Here is a 25,530-nt window from a genome sequence, read left to right as displayed (position 1 = left end):
GTAGTCACTCAGTCATGTCTGACTCTTTGCCACCCCATGGACTGTAGCCCACCAGGCTCCTCTGTCCATGGGATTCTCCAGGCAAGAATACTGGAGTGGGTTGCCATGCCCTCCTCCAAATACAAGCGGATGGGAACAGATTACCAATAACCACAAAAACTAGATGTTTCAGCTTCCATGTGGGGAGAAACATAGGGAAGAAGAAGACGTCTGTCACACCTGAGATTAAGAGTTCTCACGTCCTCACTTGTAGATGTTCACTACAAGTACAGAAAGCCAGTTTGAGAAACTGGGAGAGACTACCCAATCCCATAGTAGTACCAACAGCCTGGAGATGCGGACAGGAGGGACTGAAGCAGGCTAGCACTCGGGAACTCTCTGTGTGTACTAGTCACGATGCTGTTCATAACAGAAACACACGTTGAGGAGAAACAATTATATATGAATAAAAATTGAGGACAGAGACAATAGTGATGAAGGAAGGAGAAGGTCCAGATAAAAACTGGGGAGGAAAAAGAGCTAGAAATTTTCAGGAAAAACATCTGCCCTTTTTTTTTTAATACTACACAAGAACTTGAAAGGAAATTGTGCAGTTATTAACTCTGTCTTGAAGCTAAGTTCTTTTTAAACACTAGGAAAAATAAATTCACATTAAAATGAACAATAGTAAGTACTATATTCACACTTAAAAATAAAATATATAATATACTATTTCAAAAATTTTTTAAAAATTGAGAATATAATACAAGAGATAAATGAACAATATAAGTCAGAATGGGAAATAATTAGAAATAGTGACAGAACTCAAAAAATGATTTAGAAATATAAGATAACTTTCTTCTTTTTAAATTTTTTTGGATTTGTTTAAAGTATAGCTGTGTACAGTATCATTTGTTACTAGTGTACAACATAGTAATTTACAATTTTAAAAACTTCTACTCCCTGTGTAGTTACTATAAAATATTGGCTATATTCTCTGTGTTGTGCAATATGTCCTTGTAGCTTATTTATTTTATACATAATAGTTTGTACCCCTAATCCTCTACCACTGTCTTGCCTCTCCCAACCTTTCCTTTCCCCACTGGTAACCATTAGTTTATTGTCTCTAAATGTGAGTCTGTTTCTTTTTTGTTATATTCACTAGGCTGTTTTATTTTTCAGATTCCACATATAAGTGGAATCATACAGTATTCCACTTCATTCACTCATTCCATATCATACAGTATTTGTCTCTCTCTGTCTGACTTATTTAACTTAGCATATTACCTTCCAAGTACATGCATTTTGTTGCAAAAAGCAAATTTTATACTTTTTATGGCTGAGTAGTATTCCACCATGTGTGTGTGTGTTCCACACCTTCTTTATTCCTCAGAAGAGACCCCACTTCTGAGCTTCAGCCCAATGTTACCCACCTCCTTTGGCTCCCTAACCCCAGCACCCTCTTGTCTTTCCTGGGTCTTCAACTGACTCCTCACCACCTACCTCCTCTTTAACTGCCATCCTAGTCTAATACTCCCCTTATCCCCCTCCCTCCTACCTCTAATGACTTTTTGCACAGCCTCTTCCATCCAAATTGAAATAGAGGAAGTAAAACTGTCACTCTTTGCATAGAGCAAATAGAAACCCTAAAGTCTTCACCAAAAAACTAATAGAATCAATAAATGAATCCAGTAAAATTGCAGGATACAAGATTAACATATAACAGAAATCTGTTCCTTTTCTTTTTTTTTTTTTTTTAAATTTATTTATTTATTTTTAATTTTTACTTTACAATTCTGTATTGGTTTTGGCATAGATTGACATGAATCCACCACAGGTGTCTATACACTAATAATAAACTACTAGAAAGAGAATTCACGAAAACAATCCTATTTATAATTGCATCAAAAACAATAAAGTACCTTGGAATACACTTAACTAAGGATTTGAAAGACCTATACTCTGAAAACTATGAGACATTGATGAAGGAAATTGAAGACAGTATAAATAGATGGGAAGATATCCCTTGTTCATGGATTAGAAGAATTAATGTTGTTAATATACCCATACTACCAAAAGTAATCTATGTATTTAGTGCAATTCTTATCAAAATACCCTTGACATTTTCCCCAGAATTGTATAAAATCATGCTAAATTTTACATGGGACCACAAAGGACCCCAAACAGCCAAGACAGTCTGTAGAGAAAAGAACAAAGCTGGAGGTATCATGCTCCTGATTTCAGACTCCCCAGAAAAGCTACAGTAATTAAAACAGCATGGTACTGGCACAAAAAACAAACACATAATCAGATAAGCTTCATGGTTGTTCACAAGCCTCTAGTCTTCTTCCTGATGGTCACTAGTTTGAACTTGAACCCAAACCAGCATTTCTCCTTAAGGATTCTACCTCTATTCCTCCACTCTGAAAACAAGAGCAAACACCCCTCAAATTTTTTTTAGATAAATTTTCTAGGCTTAACACTATAATAACTCAGAATTAAACTCCCTGGACCCTTTGAGGGCTGCTCACAGCATCTATATCTTTGATTCTTGTGAGACTTGGCCATGAATAATCTAAGTGGATTCTTTTGCTCAGTAGTTGCCCACCTCACCATTGAGCTGCAGCATCAAATCCAATCTGGCCACAGAGGCCCACCTGGCAGGCCCAGAGAAATCTGGGCAGTGCCTCATTCTCCAGCTGAGGAATTTGGACCCTGACGAACCATATCTCTCTTGCTGGGCAATTTACATAGCAACATGGAGTTCTGATATTTTTAAAAGCCTTTAGAATATGCTCAGGAGCTGTTGTGGAAATTTTGGCTGCACAAAAGATAAGTCTAAGATGTCAGAAATAAAAACACAGGATTATTGATAGAAAAATCCAGACTCTAGTTCTTTTTAAAAATTTATTTATTTTTAATTAGAGGATAATTACTTTACAATGTTGTGTTGGTTTCTGCCATATATCAATATGAGTCAAACGTAAGTATACAATACATATGCCTCCTTCCTCCCACCTCCCACTCCACCTCACCCCTCTAGGTTGTCATAGAGCACTGACTTGAGCTCCCTGTGTCCCACAGCAAATTCCCATTGGTTATCTATTGTGCATATGGTGATGGATATGTTTCAGTGCTACTCTCTCAATTCATCACACCCTCTCCTTTCCCTGCTGTGTCCGCAAGTCTGTTCTCTATGTTTGCATCTCCATTGCTGCCCTGCAGATAGATTCATCAGTACCATTTTTCTAGATTCCATATATATGCATTAACATACAATGCTTGTTTTTCTCTTTCTGACTTACTTCACTCTGTATGATAGGCTCTAGGTTCATCCACCTCACTAGAACTGACTCAAATGTGTTCCTTTTTGTGGCCAAGTAATATTCCATTGTGTATATTTACCACAACTTCTTTTGACCTGGTAAGAGTGTAGAGCAAATTGGAGAAGTGTTAAGCAGGGACAGTGATTCTAACAATACAGGAAAGCTTTCTTTTTCATTTCCCATGGACTCAACTAGAAACTGTAGTTAAGGAGCAACTTTGAAATGAATGCCTCCCCTGTCTGAGAACAAAAAACAGGGAATAAATGGCAAAAAGATATTGGAGAGAATTTGGGGAACTTGATTCAATTTCTAGAGCAAAACAATCACTCGTTTCCTCTTCCTAGTCCCAGGTGTTATTTCCCTGAATTTTAGAGGCAGAAACAGAAACAAGGCTGATAGAAAGCTCTTTAAGATATTGTTTTCCTTATAAAGCTAGGAATAAAACCACCATATGACCCAGAAATTCCACTCCTAGGCACTTACCCTGAAGAAACCAAAATTGAAAGAGACACATATATCCCATTGTTCACTGCAACACTATTTACAATAGCTAGAACACAGAAGCAGCCTAGATGTCCACAGACAGGTAAATAGATAAAGAAGTTGTGGTACATATACACAATGGAATATTACTCAGCCATAATAAGGAACACATTTTAGTCAGTTCTAATGAGGTAGATGAAGCTAGAGCCTATCATACAGAGTGAAGTAAGTCAGAAAGAGAAAGAGAATAGACAATACATATATATGGAATCTAGAAAAATGGTACTGAAGAATTTATTTGCAGGGCAGCAATGGATAAACAGGCATAGAGAATAGACTTATGGACATGGGGAGAGGGAGGAGAGGGTGAGATGTATGGAAAGAATAACATGGAAACTTACATTACCATATGTGAAATAGATAGCCAATGGGAATTTGGTATATGTCTCAGGAAACTCAAACAGGGGCTCGATATCAACCTGGGGGGGGATGGGGAGGGAGATGGGAGGAAGGTTCAAGAGGGAGGGGATATATATATACCTATGGCTGATTCATGTTGGGGTTTGATAGAAAACAATAAAATTCTGTAAATCAATTATCCTTCAATTAAAAATTAAATAAGTTTTTTAAAAAAGAACAATAACAACAGCAAAAAAGATACACCCTTTCCTCTTCCTATCTATAGGATTTGTGTAGCTCACATCGCTGGACACCTGCTCTGCCCAAGGCACAGAGACATAGATGACAGCTTTTAAATTAAAATGGAGCCTGTTTTGTTTGTTTATCTAGAGAAGACTGTCAACTAAAGCAGTTTAGAAAATCCAGTCTGTCTGATTTCATTCTACCTAGTCATGGCATACCCCTTGTGAACATTTAAGTTTGATTTTAATTGGAATGCCTTGCTAACAGCATCTGACCTTGCCTCTTGCAGGTACCCCACCACCACCACCTACTTTCATTTTGTAATATATACTACCTAGGATCAGGGCTGATGGACATCTGTAACCAGCACATTTCTCTTCATATACAGCATCTTTCCTGGAACTTCAGTCTGTTTTGCAATAAAGCTTACTTTCTGGTATTTACTGACTTCTTTAGCCTGAACACCAATTCCAATAATGAGGCTGAAACCATGGCATGATTGATTTACAGAGGCTGATGTTAGCTGCTTAGATTGGCACGTTCTAGGGACCCTCCATGAAATGATTTTCCTACCGACTGCTATCACTTTATGGTAGGTGAAAAGTAAAGTCCACAAGAAGCCCTCTGACATACTTCTAGCTTTCAATTATCCATGGTAATGAGGAGCAGGCAGGCTGCCCTATAGTTCTCAGTGAAGCATCAAGTTAAGTTCTGATGGCCTAGAAATAGTAGCATCTCTGGGTGCATGCACCCATGGATCGGTTATGCAGTTGTCATGGTACTCTCTGCAATTTTCCAGGGTAGTGGGTGGGAGAGTAGTACCCACCTGCTGATGTCAAGATTCAAAAGAGCACTCCAAGAACCACCGAGAGCTCAAGTGTGGAGGCAACCCAGCTCGTCTTCTCTGCGGAGACTCTGGCAGCCCCGGCATTGAATCCTGTCCAAGGACAGCCTTCCTCCAGCCTCTGCATAGAATTCTTCTCAGTGTAAGGCAGACCCACTGACGATGAGGCCCTGATGAGTGGAGGAACGGCCAGCAGTGGGGAGAACCTTCTGTGTACAGGGACTCCGAAGGTCAGGGATGCAGTGGGAAGGCCATGCCAAAGGGACAAGTCTGCTGGCTGGGTCCCTGTGGGAAGATGCGGAGAGAGTGCTTTCTCTTCATTTGCCTTCTTATTTTATTGTGTCTCAAAGCACTGTCATGGCCCAGGACATGGAGCTAGCACACTTATTTAAGAATTCCTATTTTTGTTTTCTTTTGGAAAACTATTTAGAAGGTTTTGTGTGCCAGAGTGGGTTGGATGTTGGGACACATGTGTAAAAAAACCACTCAGTGGATTCAGAAAGACACTGAATCTGGGAGTGAATAACATGACAAGAGGTGGTCTTAGAAGTCAAATAAAAATTGAGGAAAGTTACTGTAACACACAGGGAACTCTGCTCAATGTTATGTGGCAGCCCAGATGGGAGGGGAGTCTGTGGGAGAATGGATATGTGCATACGTATGACTGAGTCCCTTCACTGTGCTCCTGAAACTATCACAACATTGTTCATCGGCTATGCCCCAGTACAAACTAAAAAGTTTAAAATAAAAAAAAATAATTAAAAAACCCCAAAATTGAGGAAAGAACTTTTTCAAGTGAAAGTTTATGGGAAACATCCTGTTAACTAATGCAAATGAACAAATTGATTTGGATCATTAATGGTGAAATAGCAATACTGTCTAAGCTTGCACAGGCATGTTTTCCATTGATCATCTGATACTAAAATGACCCTTGTTAAGTGCGATTGACAAGGTAATAGAGAGGTCAGGTGACTCTCCCAGGTAACACAGCTAGGGAGAGAGGCCTGGAGAGGCAGTCCATAGGGTGAAAGGGCACTGGTTAAGAGTCAGAAGATCTGTTTTCTGATTTGAATGAACTAATTAATTCAGCAACAGTAAGCAAGTAAGGGTTTCCCAGGTGGTGTTAGTGGTAAAGAATCCACCTGCCAATGCAGAAAACATAAAAGATGCAGGTTCGATCCCTGGATCCAGAAGATCCCCTGGGGGCATGGCAACCCACTCCAGTATCCTTGCCTGGAGAATCCCATGGACAGAGGAGCCTGGTGGGCTACAGTCCCTAGGGTTGCAAAGAGTCAGACACGACTGAAACGACTTAGCACGCACTCACGCAAGCATGTAAATCACTTAATTGCTCAAGAGTTTCCTCACTCATAAAACAAGGAAGCTTGTGAGATTAATTGTCCTCAGCCCTCTCTGCACTTGAGATCCTTCCTTCCCACAGGAGAGTTTTAAAAACTATTAAATCCCAGATGTTAGACCACCCCAGCTCAACTGAATCTGAATCTTTGTGAGCCGGGCCCTTAAGTATCGTATCTTTGCTTGCTGGTTTGTTTGCTTCCAAGTTGCCCAGGAGAACCTCTGAATTGGGTGATTTCTGAGGTGACTTCCAGCTCTTCCATTTGACATTATTCTATTTCCCAAGTCCTCTATGTAGGGCTAGATGTTTTTGATAAATTTTTTTATTTGGCTGCACTGGGTCTCAGTTGCAGGGCACACAGGATCTTTGGTTGAGGCATGTGAAATCTGGTTCCCTGACCAGGGATCAAACCCCAACCCCTGGCACTAGGAGTCTTAGCCACTAGACTACCAGGGAACTCCCAGAGCCAGGTATTTTAAGTCTGGCGACTTTTCGTTGTGTCAGTTCCTACAATGTGAAGACTTGGTGAGAGATTCAGTGGACTTGTTTGCTCACAAGACCAAACAGGGGACAGGAATGCTTGAACACTGATGCCTGTCTCAAGCTATTGATATTTCCACTAACATCCCAAAGGCTCCTGAAAATGTCAGTCTCATGTAAAGTAAGAACACACCTGTGTAAGAGGAAAACAGTAAATTTGTGTTGAAACATAACATCAGTGTAAGGAAAAGTCAAAACAGAGTAAGGAACAACTGTCATTTTTTTAGTTATACAAATGTATTGAAACTTTTCTGGCAAGAAGGATGATCTCTAAGAACTAGAACTTCAAATGTCACAGCTCATTGAAGGAGGAAGTATTAATCCTCACATCCCTAGGAATACTAGTCCTTTCAACAAGAAACTAATAGTCATTTTAAGCATATATCCATTTGATTTGTAACTTAAAGAAAATGCTAAAAGGCTGGGGAACATTTCACTGTTGGATTTTTCCTCAGCACCCTAATTTTAACCGCCTGGCATTATTTGCAAGGTATCATCAAGTCCATTTTCTGAATGGAAGAAAAGGCCACTTCATGGGGAATATACATTGTATTTTAAAGTTAGCACATAATTTGCTGATCAGAGGCAGCTTTTTGTGCACTGTGTTTGACATATAGAAATTACACAGATCTGGAGAAGGAAATGGCAATCCACTCCAGTATTCTTGTCTGGGAAATACCATGGACAGAGGAGCCTGGCAGGCTGCAGTCCATGGGGTTGCAAAAGACTCAGACACGACTTAATCACTAAACAACAACAACAGTTATACAGATACTGGTAAAAAGTGTTTTAAGCATTAAAAAAAAAAGCAGTGTTTCTTGAAATGTGTTTCTTGGAATACTATTTCCATCAGGGAGGAAAAAGTTTTCTGAATAACTGTGGGAAAAAGTCAAATAAAGTTATACAGATTACTTTACAGCAAGTCTGCTCCATCTATAAAATACTTATACTCCTTGGGCATCTCCAATGATGGGAATGCAATGCACCGATTTCTGATCTGAGAACCATTTTTCTATTGTGAAGCATCCTACATACTTAGGACGCTTACAACAGCTTGGAAAACAATTAACCAGAAATAGAAAGATGTATCCCTCCTAATAATTATATGGAATTTTTCCATCATAAATCATCCATGTTGAATTTTGATAGGAAATGTTTGTGTAAGGTTACAAAGATCTGAACAGAATTAGTCATTCTCTAGCTACTTCCAATGTATTGAGTGTTTTCTACAGAAACTCTCCCAGAGGTGATAACCCTAAACACCTATTTAACAGCTGAGATGTCATGAAGATAGTACAAATCAAGAAACAAAAAGAGCACAGTTTCAGAAGGAATAATGGATTCAATTAAAGTTATCGGTAAGTCATTTACCAAGAAGCAGATAAGTCAGCTCCCTTATCAGTTAAAGTCAGAAATAATGTGCCATCAGAAGATTGAAAGAATACTCAAACACTTGCTTAATTTAGGTAATGGTAATTATCTATTCAAAGAATGCTCCGTATTTGTACTTAGCTGTACAACTGTTTTGGGTGGTGAAAAATATGCTTGCAAAACTAAATTGGAACTCAATTTTGTTTTGATACCGTTACCAGTTTAGTTAACGACTACATAAGTGATGAAATTATGGGCAGCATATTTTAAATTAAAATTGCCAACCTAAATGCTCAAGAAATAAACACAATTTATGCTTGTTCAGAATTGGCAGGAAGCATTTGAAACCGGACTATGTTTTGCATGAAACTATCCCCCGGCTCCCAGAGTTCCTCCCTGGGGTTAGGAATAACAAGGATGAGTGAAATCATCAGATAATTCAAAAGTTTAGTTTGAGTTCACAGTTCCAATTTCCTCCTCTAGCAAATCGTATCACTACTGCTGAAAAGTAGGAAACAAGACTAATTTTAGTTTTGTTATTTTTTTTCTACTCCTGTTTATACATTAATTTTGTGAACAACGCAAGTTCATAAAGCAGGGGCACAATCAAGAGAAAGTTCTCTCTCTTTCTCACACACACACACATAAGAACATCAGGGAAGAAAGTCTACTGGCTGGGAAATGGTACCCTGCATTAAGCAAAAGAGAGCTGGCAAAATTAGAAATCAAAGCAATGCTGACTGACTGAAATGCCCCTCTTGATATTATTAAAATGCCTACTGGAAGACTTCCCTTTTATTCACAGATCTGAACTCTTAGGAATACACATGCACGCTTTTACCAAAACTAAGAGAATCAACAAGTTTATATGTGTTAGTAACAATACTTTATGTTGGGGTCTCTGATCATTCTTTACTTTAAATAAGAGGAAGTGGAAGATTCCAGAAGAGCACTCTGAACTCACAATCATATTGCCAAGCACCAAGTAGGTCTACAACAATTGTCACTTCATGGACGAAAGGATGACAAATTGAAGACATTGGTTTCAGTGTGAGCCTAGTTTTTATTTTATGCTTGTTTCATTATGCCTTACTTCTTAATTTTGTGAACTTACAAATACCTCACTCCATCTAGGTCTAGAATCTTTCTTTGCTGCCCTCTACTTTTTCTTGTCCCTGCTCTCTACTGATAGAATGCCCTGATGCCAATTGCTTTCCCAGTTACCTGCTTTCCAAGCCCTGCCTACTCTTGTATTCTCTGTTAGCTCATTCTCCTATCATCCTCTGATCACTGTGTGGAGAGCCAATCAAATCCAGAGACTGATTTCCTGGACACTCACCTATTTTTTTCTAATTAATTAATTTATTTTAATTGGAGGCTAATTACTTTACAATACTGTGGTGGTTTTTGCCATACATCAGCCCTGGGGGTTCTTTGGAAGGAATGATGCTAAAGCTGAAACTCCAGTACTTTGGCCACCTCATGTGAAGACTTGACTCATTGGAAAAGACTCTGATGCTGGGAGGGATTCGAGGCAGAAGGAAAAGGGGACGCCAGAGGATGAGATGGCTGGATGGCATCACCAGCTCGATGGACGTGAGTCTGAGTGAACTCTGGGAGTTGGTGATGGACAGGCAGGCCTGGTGTGCTGCGATTCATGGGGTCGCAAAGAGTCGGACACGACTGAGCGACTGAACTGAACTGAACTGAACTGAACATGAATCAGCCACGGGTGTCCATGGGGACAATCACCTGTTGTTCTTGACTTTCTCCCTGTTGGGTCTGGCCCCATAGTTCATTCCCATGGCTCTAGTTTCTCTGCCCTTCTGCAACTCTGGAGTTCACTGAGCATGTACAAGGGTCCTGTCCCAAGGTATGGTCGTGAATGTGAATCTATTTGTTCATGATCAGTTGCTTCAGTCGTGTCCGACTCTTTGCGACCTCATGGACTGTAGCCCACCAGGCTCCTCTGTCCATGGGATTCTTCAGGCAAGAATACTGGAGTGAGTTGCCATGCCCTCCTCCAGGGGATCTGCCTGACTCAAGGATCAAACCCGCATCTCCTACGTCTCCTGCATTGCAGTCAGATTCTTTACCCACTGAGGCATCAGGGAAGCCCTGAATCTACTTAAACTGGAGGTATTTTAAAATAAATATGAACTGGTCTGTTCCTCTCCCCTAGCCCCAATGGCATAAGCACCCAGACAAGTGCGTGGACATACCCCTAGTTCATGAGAAGACTCTTCACATGCACCCAGGCCATATAGCCCTGGGAGGAGCTCTGTGTAACTGCAGGTTCCTAGAGGTTCTAGGAGGTGGGAGGATTCTGAGGCACAGCCAGGCTCAGGAACTCCAGGGCTACATGTCATATTCCTCATATCGAGTTGGCTTCCAAACACCAACTGTGAGTCATCCGACTGAAGAGCTTGGATCTCAAGTTGTAGTTTCTGTTATATTTTGCTTCTGGTATTTTGTTACATCTTAGACTTTTGGAAAAAAAATTTTAAATGTATCTCACTTTCAAATGTAACATGGTGCAAATAATGTGGAAAACAGTAAGCCATTCCCTCAAAAAGTTAAAAATCGAATCAGCATATGATGCAACAACCCACGTCTGGGTATATACTCAAAATAGCTCAAAGAAGGGTCTTGAAGAGATATTTGTTCACCCATGTTCACGATGACCAAAAGATGGAAACAACCCAAATGTCCATTGATGGAAAAATGGCTAAACAAAATGTGGCATAATACAAAAGTACATTATTCAGCCTTTAAAAGGAAGGAATTCTGATATATGCTACAAGATGGATGAACCTTGAGGACAGGATACTAAATGAAATTAGCTAGTATGATTACTGCATGAAATTACTGTATGATTCCATTTATATGAGTTACCTAGAGTAATCAAAGTAACCCTGCTTCATTTTGTACTCCAAGGCCAAATTTGCCTGTTACTTCAGGTATCTCTTGACTTCCTACTTTCGCATTCCAGTCCCCTATAATGAAAAGGACATCTCTTTTGGGTGTTAGTTCTAGAAGGTCTTGTAGGTCTTCACAGAACCGTTCAGCTTCAGCTTCTTCAGCATTACTGGTTGGGGCATAGACTTGGATTACTATGATATTAAATGGATTGCCTTGAAAACGAACAGAGATCATTCTGTCGTTTTTGAGATTGCACCCAAGTACTGCATTTCAAACTCTTTTGTTGACCATGATGGCTACTCCATTTCTTCTAAGAGATTCTTGCCCACAGTAGTAGATATAATGGTCATCTGAGTTAAATTCACCCATTCCAGTCCATTTTAGTTCACTAATTCCTAAAATGTCAATGTTCACTCTTGCCATCTTCTGTTTGACTACTTCCACTTTGCCTTGATTCATGGACATAACGTTCCAGGTTCCTATGCACTATTGTTTTTTACAGCATCAGACTTTACTTTCATCACTGGATACATCCACAGCTGGGTGTAGTTTTTGCTTTGGCTCCGTCTCTTCATTCTTTCTGGAGTTATCTCTCCACTGATCTCCAGTAGCATATTGGGCACCTACCAATCTGGAGCTCATCTTTCAGTGTCCTTTCTTTACCTTTACATACTGTTCATGGGGTTCTCAAGGCAAAAATACTGAAGTGGTTTGCCATTCCCTTCTCCAGTGGACCATGTTTTGTTAGAACTCTCCACCATGACCTGTCCATCTTGGGTGGCCCTACAGGGCATGGCTCATAGTTTCATTGAGTTAGACAAGGCTGTGGTCCACGTGATCAGTTTGATTAGTTTTCTGTGACTGTGGTTTCCATTCTGTCTGCTCTCTGATGGATAAGGGTAAGAGGCTTATGGAAGGTTCCTGACGGGAGAGACTGATGATGGGGGAAACTGGGTCTTGTTCTGATGGGCAGGGCCATGCTCAGTAAATCTTTAATCCAATTTTCTGTTGATGGGCAGGGCTGTCTTCCCTCCCTGTTTGACCTGAGGCCAAACTATGGTGGACAAGTAATGACAATAATGGAGACCTCCAAAAGGCCCCCAGCAAGCACTGCTGTACTCAGTGCCCCTGACCCTGCAGCAGGCCGCTGCTGATCCACACCTCTGCTGGAGACTCCTGGACACTCACGGGTCAGCCTCTCATGGGGTCACTGCTCCTCTCTCCTGGGTCCTGCTGTGCACAAGGTTTTGTCTGTGCCCTCCAAGAGTCCCCCAGCAAATCTGGAAAACTCAGCAGTGGCCACAGGACTGGAAAAGGTCAGTTTTCATTCCAGTCCCAAAGAAAGGCAGTGCCAAAGAATGCTCAAACTAATGCACAATTGCACTCATCTTACACGCTAGCAAAGTAATGCTCAAAATTCTCTAAGCCTGTCTTCAACAGTACATGAACCGTGAACTTCCAGATGTTTAAGCTGGATTTAGAAAAGGCAGAGGAACCAGAGATCAAATTGACAAAATCCATTGGATCATCGAAAAAGCACGAGAGTTCCAGAAAAACATCTACTTCTGCTTTGTTGACTACACCAAAACCTTTGATTGTGTGGATCACTACAAACTGTGGAAAATTCTTCAAGAGATGAGAATACCAGACCGCCTGACCTGCCTCCTGAGAAGTCTGTATGCAGGTCAAGAAGCAACATTTAGAACTGGACATGGAACAACAGGTTGGTTCCAAATTGGGAAAGGAGTAGCTCAAGGCTGTTTATTGTAACCCTGCTTATTTAACTTATATGCAGAGTACATCATGAAAAAGTTGGGGCTGGATGAATCACAAGCTGGAATCAAGATTGCTGGGAGAAATATCAATAACCTCAGATATGCAGATGACACAACCCTTATGGCAGAAAGTGAAGAACTAAAGAGCCTCTTGATGAAAGTGAAAAAGGAGAGTGAAAAAATTGGCTTAAAGCTTAACATTCAGAAAGATCATGGCATCCGGTCCCATCACTTCATGGCAAATAGATGGGGAAACAGTGGAAACAGTGACAGACTATTTTTTGGGCTCCAGAATCACTGCAAATGGTGACTGCAGCCATGAAGTTAAAAGATGCTTACTCCTTGAAAGGAAAGTTATGACCACCCTAGACAGCATACTAAAAAGCAGAGACATTACTTTGTCAACAAAGGTCCATCTAGTCAAGGCTATGGTTTTTCCAGTGATCATGTATAGATGTGAGAGTTGGACTATAAAGAAAGCTGAGTACTGAAGAAGTGATGTTTTTGAACTGTTTTGTTGGAGAAGACTCTTGAGAGTCCCTTGAACTGCAAGGAGTTCCAACCAGTCCATCCTAAAGGAAATCAGTCTTAAATATTCATTGGAAGGTCTGACTTTGAAGCTGAAATTCCAATACTTTGGCCACCTGATGTGAACAACTAATTCCTTGGAAAAGACCCTGATGTTGAGAAAGATTGAAGGCAAGAGGAGAAGGGGATGACAGAGGATAAGATGGTTGGATGGCATCACCAACTAGATGGACATGAGTTTGAGTAAGTTCTGGGAGTTGGTGATGGACAGGGAAGCCTGATGTGCTGCAGTCCATGGAGTCACAAAGAGTTGGACACGACTGAGCAACTGAACTGACTGAGAGTAATCAAATTCATAAAGACAGAAAGTAGACTGGTGGTTTCCAAGGCCTGAAGGAAGAATGGAGTGGAAAGTGTTATTAGAGTTTCAGTTTTACAAAATGTAAAGAGTTCTGGATATGGATGGTGATGATGGTTATACAACAGTATAAATATACTAAATACTGTGGAACTGTTTGTTGTTGTTGTTCAGTTGCTAAGCCATCTCTGACTCTTTGCGACCCCATGGACTGCAGCACAGCCTATTGTCCTTCACTATCTCTCAGAGTTTGTTCAAACTCTTTTTTATCTGTTGAGTCTGTGATGCCATCCAACCATCTTATCCTCTGTGGCCCCCTTCTCCCTCTGCCCTCAGTTTTTCCCAGCATCAGGGTCTTTTCCAATGGGATGGCTCTTTGCATCAGATGGCCAAAGGATTGGAGCTTCAGCTTCACCATCAGTCCTTCCAATGAATATTCAGAGTTGATTTCCTTTAGGATCGCCTGGCTTGATCTCTTGGCTGTCCAAGGAACTCTCAAGAGTTTTCTCTAGCATCACAATTAGAAAGCATCAATTCTTTGGCACTTAGCCTTCTATATGGTCTAACTTTCACATCTGCACATGACCACTGGAAAAACCATAGCTTTGACTATATGCAGCTTTGTTGGCAAAATGATGTGTCTGCTTTGTAACACATTGTCTAGGTTTGTTAGAGTATTTCTTCCAAGGAGCAACGTCTTTTAATTTCATGACTGCAGTCTTGTCCACATGATTTTGGAGCCCAAGAAAATAAAATCTGTCACTGTTTCCACTTTTCCCCCATCTATTTGCTGATTATTAATACTTAAAAATGGTTATGATAGTAAATTTAAAATAGTAAAAATGTTAGTGTGTATTTTATTGCAACTAAAAAAATTTTTAAAGAGACCCTTTGCCCCAAAAAAAATTTTTAAGAGAAAAAAAATCCCACTTTATTGGGCTTTGATTTATAATTCCAAGATATTATGTTGCTATGTATACAAATTGCAAAGTCAAAATGAGCTTTCTGATTGAAGAAACTATTGCTGTCAGATCTTGCTCAAATAGTATGATATTCAGGTGAGCATCCACTATATTCAAGGCACTGTATTAGATATTTTGGGGGAAGGGGCAGGTAAAGGAAAAAAACATCTCAAGCCTGGGGAGGTTTAGAGGGCTACAATACACACACACTAGTAACTACACTGTGGGACTGGATGCTGTGTGAGAGAGAAAATTAAATGCAATGGGAGAACACAGAAGGATGAAATCATAGTCAAATGGGGGGATAAGAGATGGCCTCATGGAGAAGGGCACAGCTGATCTGAGCCCTGAATACTGAGGAAAATACTAGCAGGTAGAAATGTGGGGTGGTCTTTTCAAACAGAGGGAGTGATCAATGGAAAAGTATGAGTAGCATTCTAAGAACAGAGAACTGGAGGCAGGTGGGTGTGGTGGGTTGGATCTGCTTTTGGTCTAATTTGAGGCAATAAGAAATCATTAAAGGGACTTCCCCAGTGGTCCAGTGAGTAAGATTTTGCCTTCCAATGCAGGGTGTGTGGATTCCATTCCTGGTTCAGGGACTAAGATCCCACATGCCTCAGTGTCAAAAAACCAAAACATAAAACAGAAGCAATATTGTAACAAATTCAATAGAGACTTAAAAAAAATGGTCCATAGTTTAAAAAAACTTTAAAAAAGAAATCATTAAAGTTTTTTAATTAAAATAATTACAAAAAACAGATCTTAAAAATTTTTTAAGATGTAATCTCTAGTGATTATCTTAGAATGGATTTGAAGAATGCAGATGGAATATCAGTCAGTTATTATAAAGACTGGGAAGATTAAGCCCCCCTGTAATACAGAGGGACTATAGAAATCAGAATCAGGGGAGGGGATGAGCTATCATGAGAGGCATTGGAGAAAACCCAGAGGGTGGAAAGAACACTAGACTGGGGGTCAGCGGTCCCCATGTAATCTCAGTTTTACTTGCCCCTTCTTGGTATACGCTTGAAAGCTTGCTTAACATCTCAGAGCCTCAGGACCTAGAGCTTGTCATATTGAGTGAAGGAAGTCAGATAGAGAAAGACAAATATATGACCATCTGCCCCCTGCGTGTGGAATCTAAAGAAAGGGTACAAATGAGCTTATCTACAAAACAGAAATAGAGTCACAGATGTAGAAAACAAACTTATGGTTACAGGGGAAAAGAGGGAGGAGGGATAAATTGGGAGATTGGGATTGACATATACACACTACTGTATATAAAATGGATAAATAATAAGCCCCTACTGTATAGCACAGAGAATTCTACTCAATACTCTGTAATGGCCTATATGGGAAAAGAATCTAAAAACGAATGGATATATGTATATATATGACTGATTTGCTTGGCTGTACACATGCGACTAACATAACATTGTAAATCAACCATACTACAATAAAAAGTAAAAAACGTACAGAGTGCACACAGTACTTTCAATGGTTACTTCTGGCACTAAAGTTCCAGAATTCTAAACTGAAGTTACGGTTTGGGGGAGTCCTTTCAAGAGAAGTGGTGGCTGCACCCTGATGTCAATAAAACCACCAGAGAAGAGAAAGTCAAGGAGGAGTTATGAACCGTCATCGAAGACTCTCATCTCCCTTCCCTGGCTATGGTAAACAGGCTACATCTCAGCAGGACTGCACCGACAAAGGGAAATGATAGATGAAGAAGAAAACAAAGAGAACAAGCATTGGGGTTAAGGATTCCCACACACGACCCTCTCTAACACTCAGGTTACACTTTTTCTGTCACGGGGAGTTAATGAAGTTGTCTGATTGACCTGATTTATTCTGTGTCTCTCTGGAAGGTTCTTCTGTCCCTTGTGATGTGCTCTGTATCCACAGCACAGTCAGGAGGCAAACAGAACTGGCCATTGGTCTGGCAGGAGAGCAGCTCCAGGGCGGAGAGCAACTGAGCTAGCCAGGGCGTGTGTCTGTGTTTCATGGCCTTGTTCCTCCTGGCTGGGATAATGGCACCACCAGTACGCTGGCAGGTGCAGGACCATTGTTCGTGTCGCCCAGCTCAGCAACAGTAAAAGCCAGGCCAGGGGAATGGCAGCTGCTCAGCTGAGCAAGGCTATGGCGAGGGATTGTTTCTAGATGACTTTGCAGCTGACATCAGACACAAATCATTATTGTTTATGAAGAAGCTTTCTTTTGTCAGTTAACATTCCACTGTTGGACAAAAAGATTAAAGGACCAAATGAACGCAGTATTTGGCTTGGTGCTGTTCTTACCCAGAGTCTAGAATTTCAAGAAAGTGAAATCTGGACCCAGCTAATTTGTGCCATGTATTGCTGCTTTTAACCTTCCGCATTAATGAACTGTACTCATCCAACTACTAAAGTGGGTCCAACTGGCCAAGACTTCCTTCTTTGAGCTAACAAAATATTTATATAGATTTATTTCACCCCCAATGGCAGTTAGCATCCTACCTTTTAGTTTTTTCACTGTTATTAAAATGTTGATATGGGCCCTATTTCTTCTCTCAATTAAGTAGGATCTCATATATATTCCAGTTTATCAAAAACATGATTCTTAGTGGATCTCAATAAAAAAAAAGTCTGTTTATCTCTGCTATTTCTGATATCCCTTTCAGAACATTAAGCTTATGAGGTTGTGAGATTGGCAGCTTGGGTTAAAGAGGATCTATTAGCCAGTAAATTCCATAAGGGCAGGGAATCATTTTCTATTTTGTTCATTAACACCTAGAACTAGGCCTGGCACATAGTCGAGATTCCATCATTATTTGTTAGATGGATAGAATAGATAGGTCACGGTGGTAATCCAGCCTTCACAGCAACCTAATAACAGGTTAGAAACTTTTAGAAATTTCTTAATATCTCTAGACTAAATATTCTATTCAGGACATACTGTCCCTTGCAGAATCAAAGTTCTCTGTCAGCATCCACAGTGGTGGTCCAACAAAAGCTGTTTCAAAGGAAAGCACTTAGTAGATCTCATCACTTTGTGTCCATGAAAACAACAATGTGGAAAAGTCCAGGGGAGCCCCAAAGCTTATGACAATGTTTATATCTAAGGACAACTTTCCTGGTGACCTTGTGGAAACATAGTTGAAAACGAGGCCTGGCATACATTTGTGTACTTTATGTCTGAAGACAACAAAATGATGAATTCCAAAAGAGTACTAATGTCCATCTGTTGTATTACTTAGTGACTTACATTCTAAATTTAGTTATGTAAGAGATAAAAGCTATTGATAAGGTGATTCATTCTTCCCAAAATGGCTTTTTTTGTACTGTTTTAAAATTTACTTAATTTAAAATTAGCCAACTAAGTTCTTGGGCTTCCCAGGTGGCTCAGATGGTAAAGTGTCTGCCTGCAATGCAGGAGACCTGGGTTCGATCCTGGGTCAAGAAGATTCCCTGGAGAAGGAAATGGCAACTCACTCCAGTACTCTTGCCTGGAAAATTCCATGGATGGAGGGGCCTGGTAGGCTACAGTCCATAGGGTTGCAAAGAGCTGGACACGACTGAGCGACTTCATTTTCACTTTTCACTAAGTTCTATTTCTTCCAAGAGCCCAAAGGTTTAGATCCAGAAGGAATATTTTTACTAGTGTGTATTTAACAACTGACTGAAAATAATATTTTCCAGTTTCACTGTTACATAGGTTAATATTACATGTATATATCCGTTTGATGAACAGTTTAAATCTTACATTCAGTACAGTTCAGTTCAGTCGCTCAGTCGTGTCCGACTCATTGTGACCCCATGAATCGCATCACACCAGGCCTCCCTGTCCATCACCAGCTCCCGGAGTTCACTCAAACCCACATCCATCGAGTCGGTGATGCCATCCAGCCATCTCATCTTCTGTCGTCCCCTTTTCCTCCCACCCCCAATCCCTCCCAGCATCAGAGTCTTTTCCAATGAGTCAACTCTTTGCATGAGATGGCCAAAGTACTGATGTTTCAGCTTTAGCATCATTCCTTCCAAAGAACATCCAGGGCTGATCTCTTTTAGAATGGACTGGTTGGATCTCCTTGCAGTCCAAGGGACTCTCAAGAGTCTTCTCCAACACCACAGTTCAAAAGCACCAATTCTTCGGTGTTCAGCTTTCTTCACAGTCCAACTCTCGCATCCATACATGACCACTGGAAAAACCATAGCCTTAACGAGACGGACCTTTGTTGGCAAAGTAATGTCTCTGCTTTTCAATATGCTATCTAGGTTGGTCATAACTTTTCTTCCAAGGAGTAAGCATCTTTTAATTTCATGTCTGCAATCACCATCTGCAGTGATTTTGGAGCCCCAGAAAATAAAGTCTGACACTGTTTCCACTGTTTCCCCATCTATTTGCCATGAAGTGATGGGACCAAATGCCATGATCTTCGTTTTCTGAATGTTGAGCTTTAAGCCAACTTTTTCACCCTCTTCTTTCGCTTTCATCAAGAGGCTTTTTAGTTCCTCTTCACTTTCTGCCATAAGGGTGGTGTCATCTGCTTATCTGAGGTTATTGATATTTCTCCCGGCAATCTTGATTCCAGCTTGTGCTTCTTCCAGCCCAGCGTTTCTCATGATGTACTCTGCATATAAGTTAAATAAGCAGGGTGACAATATACAGCTTTGACGTACTCCCTATCTTACATTAAGTGGCACTTAATTCAGATAATACTGCAGTGGATGAAATTTGTTTGATGCAATAGTTTTTAGTGGGACATAAAACCATCCGAAATCTGTAGTAGAAGCACACAAATGTCCAGAAAAAAATAACTAGTACGTGATAAATTAGCATCCCAGTCTACACAGAGAAGTTTCAGGTGGGATAGAGAGGCTCATAGTCATAGAGGCTAAGGTATACATGTTCTTTACTATTGTGGAGAATCAAAGGCCAGTTTTCATTCCAATCCCAAAGAAAGGCAATACCAAAGAATGTTCAAATGACCACAAAATTGCACTCATCTCACATGCTAGTGAAGTAATGCTCAAAATTCTCCAAGCCAGGCTTCAACAGTACATGAACTATGAACTTCCAGATGTTCAAGCTGCATTTAGAAAAGGCAGAGGAACCAGAGATCAAATTGCCAACATCTGTTGGATCATAGATAAAGCAAGGGAGTTCCAGAAAAACATCTACTTCTGCTTTATTGACTATGTCAAAGCCTTTGCCTGTGTGGATCACAACAAATTGTGGAAAATTCTTCAAGAGATCGGAATACCAGACCAAATTTACTTGTCTCCTGAAAAATCTTTATGCAGGTCAAGAAGAAACAGTTAGAACTGGACATGGAACAACAGACTGGTTCCAAATCGGGTGAGGAGTAGCTCAAGGCTGTATATTGTCACCCTGATTATTTAACTTATACGCAGAGTACATCATGAGAAAGTTGGGGCTCAATGAAGCACAAGCTGGAATTAAGATTGCTGGGAGAAATATCAATAACCTCAGATATGCAGATGACACCACCCTTATGGCAGAAAGTGAACTAAAGAGCCTTTTGATGAAAGTGAAAGAAGAGAGTGAAAAAGTTGGCTTGAAACTCAACATTCAGAAAACAAAGATCATGGCATCAGGTCCCATCACTTCATGGCAAATAGATGGGGAAACAATGGAAACAGTGACAGACTTTTTTGGGGCTCCAAAATGACTGCAGATGGTGACTGCAGCCATGAAATTAAAAGATACTTGCTCCTTGGAGGAAAAGTTATGACCAGCCTAGACAGCATATTAAAAAGCAGAGACATTACTTTGTCAACACAGGTCCATCTAGTCAAAGCTATGGTTTTTCCAGTAGTCATGTATGGATGTGAGAGTTGGACTATAAAGAAAGCTGAGTGCAGAAGAATTGATGCTTTTGGACTGTGGTGTTGGAAAAGACTCTTGAGAGTCCCTTGGACGGCAAGGAGACCCAATCAGTCCATCCTAAAGGAAATCAGTCCTGAGTATTCATTGGAAGGACTGATGCTGAAGCTGAAACTCCAATACTTTTGCCACCTGATGCGAAGAACTGACTCATTTGAAAAGATCCTGATGCTGGGAAAGATGGAAGGCAGGAGGAGAAGGGGACGGCAGAGGATGAGATGGTTGGATGACATCGCTGACTTGATGGACATGAGTTTGAGCAAGCTCCAGGAGTTGGTGATGGACAGGGAAGCCTGGTGTGCTGCAGTCCATGGAGTTGCAAAGCGCTGGACATGACTGAGCAACTGAACTGAAAGCATAAGAACTTGCTGACTGATAGCACAGTCAGCCAGGCAACCCAAGGAGGAAACTCATTGGACACTAGTAAAATGGAAGAATTGAATGTGACTTAAAGGAAAATATATGGAGAACAACAGAGTCCTGTCAGTACAACTGCTCCGGGATGAGGAGGAACAATATGGCAATGAATAAAGCCAGGGCACTAGATGGAGTGTCCATGCATCTGAAAGCTGGATCTGAATGAAAATATGACATGAAATCCATCATGCGAAGTCATCAAAAAAATGCTGATGGGCTTCTTGTACTACAGTGTCTTCTGTTCAGCTGAGCACCTGTTGATAAATTGGTATGTGATTTTATCCAGATAAAACTGAAAATTTTATCCTGGAAGAAGAGGTAAGAAATGTAAGTACTGAAATTTCCAGGAGTGAAGGGTATTTCTTAGGCAATGGGCAATGGAAATCAAGACTGGTATTTCTTAGGCAAGTTTTGGGTCATTAAATTGTCCTTTTAAGTTTTTCTTACTTCTTTCCATTTACTTAAATGGTTCATTTGATACTTTACTTTTCCATTACTGCTTGAAATAAATGGAAAGACTCTTAAATTTCAAGGTAATGTACCCAAGCCTAAATGATTGCTTATTATATCAGAAAACAATGTAGATCCAGATGGATTAAAGAACAATGTTCTTACACTTCCCTTACAACATACATATATTCATAGAATATTTAAGTGATACTTGCATGATCTTAGGAAAGAAAATTACTTTCCATGCTGGGTTGAATAGTGTTGTGCAAAAATTCACATCCACCCAGAACCTGTGAATGTGACCATAATTGGAAATAGGGTCTTTGCAAATAAGACGAGGGCATGATGAGTTAAGTGGTGGTTGATTCAGTCGCTAAGTTGTGTCCTACTCTTGCGATCCCATGGACTGTAGCCTGCCAAGCTCCTCTGTCGGTGGGATTCTCCAGGTAAGAATAGTGGAGTGGGTTGCCGTTTCCTTCTCCAGGGGATCTTCCCAACCCAGGGATCGAACTCGGGTCTCCTGCATTGCAGGCAGACTCTTTACCGACTAGATAGGCCCTAAATCCCATATGACTGGTGTCTTTTTAAGAAGAGGAAAATTTGAACACACAGACATAGACCTACTTGGAAGAAGACCATATGGAAATGGAAGTAGAGATTAGAATTATGGTTCTACAAGCCAAAGAATGCCACGGGTTGCATGCAGGCAATCACCAGAAGCTAAAGAGAAACATGGGAACTGACTCAGTTTATCCTCAGAGTCTTCAGAAGGAACTCTAAACCACACTGATATCTTGATTTTGGACTTCTAGTCTCTAGAACTATAAAAAAATAAATCCTTAAATTTTAGCTGCCCAGTTTGTAGCAACTTGTTGTAGCAACCACAGGAAAATAGTACACTTTCTAAATATGAAAGGAAAAAAAAGCACAGAAAGATTGGTTATTTGACTTGATAAAAAATTTAAACATCCACCATCAAGAAAAAAGTGTAAAAAACTTGAAAAAACTGAGAACTGAGAGAAGTATTTGAAACAATACATGTCAGATTGGTATAGAAAGTACATAAAATGGGTGGTAACCATTAGAAAGTTGTGCTAAAAATCTGAATAGACAATTAGTGAAAGAAGAAACAAAAATGTGCATAAATGTATGAAAATGTATTCCATATTCCTACGATATAAATATGAAAGAAAATGAGACACTATTTTTGTCTACAAAATTTGCAAATAATAATAGCACGAATATGCATGACATTGCTCTAAGTACTTTACATATTGCTAACTCATTCAATATTAATAGCAACCCTGTGAGCTAATAGGTTTATTGTTAGGTGATATTATTATATTCATGTTATAAAGAAAAAATTGAGCCACACCAATCTAGCAAGGATATACTGAAATGGCCTCCAAAATATTACAGATTTGAGAGTGATTTGGAAAATTATGTTTTAGAGATAATCATATCTTTTGATACAAGGATTTCATTTTTAGGAGTTTGTCCTTTAAATGATAAAACTGGAAAGGAACAAATTATTGACAGGAATTGTCTCTTTGTAATTAAAATGCATCTTATACTCTTCTGAATGCTCATAATAGTGCCTGAGGCATAAGAGTTCAATAAATATTATAATACTAGCCATGATTACTATTACAGGCAATAATAATAAACACTCTTTTGCTTTAAAAAATAAAAATAAAAAAGTGTTCAAAAATGCATGTTACACTCTTCTGTATACCCTCTATATTTTTTTCTGTTTCCCACATTTTTTATTTCTAACATGTAGTCTGTGTAATAGTATGCCCTAGTTTGGCAGTGGAGAACTTGGCGGCCTTGATGATTTTTAAAAAGCAGATGAGAATTTCTGGCTGTAGATAATTGACAATTTTCCTTGTGTTACTGAGAAATCAGATGTGGCAGATGGGAGGTTTAGGGGGGGAGGAGCAGAGGTAAGCATTATGATATGACGCTTTGTCTTCTCTTTAAAAGAATCACAGTCATCCAATAATTATTTGATATTATTTCTATTTATCCTAGATAAGTATCTGGTAAATATTGTTTTATCAGTTTAGGGTGGGAAAAATAGGCATACATTGTCCACTCTACCTAGTGTTCAAAAACTGAGCTTAGAGTCAAGACTGTGACCTGTTTCTGGTCAGAGTGTCCACACATGACATACATTATCTTACATATATTTTCCCAACATTTCCTCTTATCTTTGCTTTGACTTTATTCCTTTAACTTATTTTAAAGCTTATTTTATGGTACTATATTGTATGCATCTTTATAGGCTTAAATCTCTTCTTTAGACCACAGCAGAGTATAAATAAAAATGTAGCACATTAATTTTTCTAAAACTTGGATCCAGAGCTCATTAGCACAATTGTGGAGGAAAAAAAGAGAAGCCACTTATTTTTAAACAGCTAGTATTTAAAACAGGAAATAAAATAAAAATGTAAACTAGCTAATAAAATAAGATTTAAAACTAGTATAAAATGACTTCTAGATAAATGTAAAGTCAATGTTTTAAGCTAACTAATCACCAAGTACCGATGAAAGGTGAATTGTGTCATATTTCGTGTGCCATTCTGTTATAAGCTCTATTAAAATCTGGGTCCCTAGAGTTGCTCCTTTCTTTTAATGGCTTCACTTTGGAGACAGGTGATAGTATGCTGAATCTCCATGGTTAAGTGTTTGATTTATTATTGATTGGGGAATATTTCGTGTATGAAGTAAAAAATGGGAACAAATGAAACGATGATATTTAGAAAGCAGTAAAATCTGAGGGTAAGAGTTCAGAAGAAATCAAATATGCCCTGGCAGCTACTAAAAACAAATAAAAATTAAAAAGCGCAAATGCATTTCAAAAAGTTCAAAAAGTAGAGTTTCACATATCTGAAGAGGAAATAAATCATTTTATTCAATATGGCCTACATCAGGTGGCCCAGAGTATCATATATAATTTTACACTTACCAGAGAGAAACATCAATACCTTGGCTAGTGGCCAAAGGAACCCAAAGAAGGCAACCAAGATGATAAAAGGGTAAGAGGATTGAGTCTGTGAAGAGAGATTAGAGAAAATTAATGTGTAGAACAAAAAGAAAAAGAAGAGAGAGGACTGAGAATTGCCCTCAAGTATTTGAGAAAAAGTACCAGAAATAAACAGTTGAAGTCTTAAACGGGAGCAAGAAGCTAACTGGGACTGCCTTATCTATTAGACTCAGTAGGCAGTATGCCTAGGGCTCAAGATACTTTATGGGACCTCAAAAATGTTTTAATTTCATTTGACAATCATAAAAAAATGAATATTATAATAATGAATTTATAAAAATGTATCAAGCCTGGAATGTACTCATTTTTATACCAACATATTCATAAAACATAATTTTCAATATGCTTTTATGGAGGAAGGAGCCCACAAGATAAAAGTGCCCAGAGCTCGTGATAGTGTGGGCCCTGGGGCTAAACCAGCACATTTTGTAGAAATATTGCATCAAAAGTAACTTCCATGAAAACTTTTTTATTTTTAAAGATTTTTTAATATGGACCATTTTTAGAATCTTTATTGAATTTGTTTCAATATTGCTTCTGTTTTATGCTTTGGTTTTTTGGCCAGAAGGCATGTGACTAGGGATCCAAACTCACACTCCCTGCATTGGAAGGTGAAGTCTTAAACACTGGACTGCCAGGCA

The sequence above is a fragment of the Oryx dammah genome, unplaced genomic scaffold, assembly GCF_014754425.2.
Source record: "Oryx dammah isolate SB20612 unplaced genomic scaffold, SCBI_Odam_1.1 HiC_scaffold_4, whole genome shotgun sequence".
In the NCBI taxonomy this organism is placed as follows: domain Eukaryota; kingdom Metazoa; phylum Chordata; class Mammalia; order Artiodactyla; family Bovidae; genus Oryx; species Oryx dammah.
This window is presented reverse-complemented; position numbering follows the sequence as displayed.